Here is a 3,467-nt window from a genome sequence, read left to right as displayed (position 1 = left end):
GGAGCCAAATGAATACCATTCTGCCACATTCATGCCCAGTCTGGTAAAGTACTTCTATTTTTTTTCATTTAAATAATAAAAAAAAAAAAAATGTATAGGCTGAAAATACAAGTATTTAAACCAATTCAATGTATTTCAGGAGATTTGGGCCGCCATGGAAGAGGTCCTGCATACCAAAATCTCTCAAAGAAATTTGAGCAATGTAGTCAGTTGGACACACAGGTCTGTATTTCATTGTTTGTACAATGCATCTGATCTTTAATACCTCTTTGACCGTTTTCAAAACAGCAATGTATGTTTTGTACATTTTGTTTTTTAGAATTACACCAATGACAACAAAACACAAGGCATTATGGAGAAAAGCCAGTGGGACCTGAAACGTGTGCACTTTCAAAGACGCCGCTTCACACGGCTGGATGATTTCGTCCATATTTATCAAAAATCCCATAATGCCCTGCTGAAGGAGTTTTCAGACTCTACCCGCAAGAAAAAAGTTAGAGTAATAATTTGTCTCCAAAATATTTAATTTATGGCTTTCTGCAACTATTAAGTAATCATGTTTTCAATAATGTTTCCAAACATATTTGTAAATGTAGACACATATAGATGTTGAGCGTTGGAAACAAAGAAGGCGGTCCAGGAAAGGCATTTATGTATCGCCACTACAAAAGGTCTTCCCCTTCAAGAAAGCCAAAAAGGTAGGATGAAATTAATATATTCTATAACTTAGTATGATACAGTCCAAACCACACAATAACATTTCTTATGAAATACATAATTTACTGTTTTTATTTTTAATACAGCCCACAGTTCTGACCAAGAAAACTGGACCACAGGCAGCAAACAAAGAAGAAAATGTTTGCAGGCAAAACTTGGTAAGTACAATAGACTATTCAAGCCTTTTAGTTGTAGAATTTTGATTCATCCCAGTGACTTGAGTGCTTTGAATGTGTTCATCCAAAGGATAATTTCCAGTACTAGCTAACGTTGTCCGTTGTACAAATTTAATACAGGCGGCAACAAATTGTTTTCTGAGTGAGTAGTTTTAGTAATTTGTACTGCAATGCAAAAGGTCTTAAAGGTGGTATCAGTGATTTCAGGCCCCAAAATGTTTTATCACATTCATCTAATCTTTCCTAATGATCCGCTAGCTGCCCACACCATAAGCATGCCGTCAAAAAAACGTGTCTCTGTAGGCAGCCTAGGCTCTGAGATCTGCACACAAAAACAATTGGTTTCACCAACCACTCAAAACCAAAACAAATAGTTTTCCAGCCAATCACCGACAGGGGGAGGGTGTTGTGAGCATGCTTATCGGGCGGGCAGCTAGTGGATCGTTAGGAAAAATTAGATGAATGTGATATAAAAAGAAATTGGGCCTGAAATCACTGATACCATCTTTAATGTATATATACTGTATTAAGATTTGTACATCTATTTTCTATATTAACCACAGAGAGAGAGAGAGAGAGAGAGAGAGAGAGAGAGAGAGAGAGAGACCGTCAGTAATATCATTACGTTATTAAAATGTATGTTGTATGACTTGTTTAGACTGCAGTGGAAGGATGTGACACGTCAGTGATGGAAGAAAATTTACATACAGACACCCAATCTGATGAAAATAAAGGTGAAAAGGTATGAATACAGTATTGACACTTAACAATTATTAACTACATGGTATAAAATTATTGGACTGCACATGCATATATAATTGCATACATTAATTAATTACTTGTTCATACCTTAAAAACATTACACAGCCTATAAGCAAGATTGTTCAAAATGTTAGTGGTGTTTATACGCAAGTAAAGTGAGAAAAAAAATCCTAATGCAAATACGTTAGATCGCATGAGTGCTGTTATTTAAATGCAGGCCATGGTGCTGACCCCGGCAGATGAACTACTAACAACAACAACCCCAGAGAAAAGTCTGGAAGGAGAACTCTTGGTCAGTGTTGTAGTCCATTGAAAACCAATTCTTGTCCTTTAGCATCACAATTTATATAACAAGATTTAGGAACTCTAATCTATCCTTTTATCAAAGTGTGATAATGCTAATTTTTTACTGAGATGAAATGAAAGCAGACTTTAAAAACTGTATCCATAGGTGAATACCCTGTCTATTTTTGTGTGTGTGCCTTGTTTAGATGGCAGTGGAAGCATGTGCCACATCACCAAAGGAAACATCAGTAGATATACTGATCCAATCTGCTGACACAAAAGACCAAAAGGTATTAATGCATTTATATTCTATTTATGAAATTCAACAATTTTCAACTGCAGTAATAAAAATCTGCTAGATGTCATCATGCTTTTAATTATTGTTATGACTGTAGGTGTATCAAATGACAGAACTTAACATTTTCTTTATTGGTGTTATAAATTCATCATACTTTATTATAAATTTTAAACATCATAAAATGTGTTAATATTATGTAACTCCTAGTAATGAACAGAAAGTAAAAATACTTTAATTTCTAAAAAAAGAAAGAAAAAGATTACCTTCTAGCAATCAAACACAAGATATTGTGACAGATTATAAATGTCAAACTGGTCTGGGCATAATGGTTACTATGGTGTACTTTCAGGCATTTTCACCAAAATGTTATTGTTTCGAGTGTGAACTTGTGACAATATGTCTTTTTTTTATTCCTTTTAAACTGACATTAACAAAAAACAATCCTCTGCCTCAGGATGTTGGCCCTTTGCAAAATCAACATCACCTAAAAATGCGAAGCAATATCAACCTTGGTCCATGCTGGCATGGGAAGAACCCCAATGAAAAACTGCCTCCATGCAGACTTTATAGAACACAGCAAGCCCCCAAAGGCAGTGCCATTACCTCCATTCTGCACCCCCAACATTGGCTCAGCAGTGATGAGATCGATTTTGCGTCTCACCTTCTTGCAAGGGAGTACAATGACATTGATGGTTTTCAGTCATCTCTTTTGTTTAGTGTTTTACATAATGGAGGGATTGTGGGTACTCCGACCAGGACATTTGTCCAAATTTTACACACAGGGGGAAATCACTGGGTGACAGCAAGCAACCTCTTTGCTGGTAAAAATGAGGTTTGCATTTATGACAGCCTCTCAACAATTTTAGACACCAATACTGAACAGGCCTTATCATGGATGTTAAGACCAAAGGAAGACCAATTTATGGTCATGTTTCCTTCTGTTCAGCAGCAAACCAATGGCAGCAACTGTGGTTTGCTTGCAATTGGATTTGCATATGCACTATGCAGCAACATTAGACCTGAGAACTGTCGGTTCCGTGAGGGTCGGATGAGGCCAGATTTCATCAAGTGTTTCAGAACAGGGAAGATTGAATTCAAAATACAGCCAACATTGTGCAAACCGAAGTTCAGACAGACCACTGTCAGTGTCTATTGTGTGTGCAGGACGGCACACAATAAAGAAATTATGGTGCAGTGTTCATTGTGCCATGGCTGGTATCATCCCACCT

The 3,467-nt window shown here is 36.7% G+C and overlaps 2 long non-coding RNA genes across 2 annotated transcripts; both read left to right on the top strand.

Annotated features, from left to right (window-relative positions):
- The first annotated feature begins 617 nt into the window (after nt 1-617).
- On the top strand, nt 618-1,919 carry LOC307157195. Its single transcript, XR_013820890.1, has 4 exons — nt 618-698; nt 804-879; nt 1,552-1,635; nt 1,873-1,919. It is a non-coding gene; the product is annotated as an uncharacterized lncRNA (long non-coding RNA).
- On the top strand, nt 1,917-2,852 carry LOC307157194. Its single transcript, XR_013820889.1, has 3 exons — nt 1,917-1,947; nt 2,147-2,230; nt 2,693-2,852. It is a non-coding gene; the product is annotated as an uncharacterized lncRNA (long non-coding RNA).
- Nucleotides 2,853-3,467: the final 615 nt, after the last annotated feature.

This window comes from Squalius cephalus (genome assembly GCF_949319135.1).
Source record: "Squalius cephalus genome assembly, chromosome: 4".
Taxonomy (NCBI): Eukaryota; Metazoa; Chordata; class Actinopteri; order Cypriniformes; family Leuciscidae; genus Squalius; species Squalius cephalus.
The sequence above is the reverse complement of the archived record's forward strand: the minus strand, read 5'-3'. Positions and strand labels throughout refer to the sequence as shown.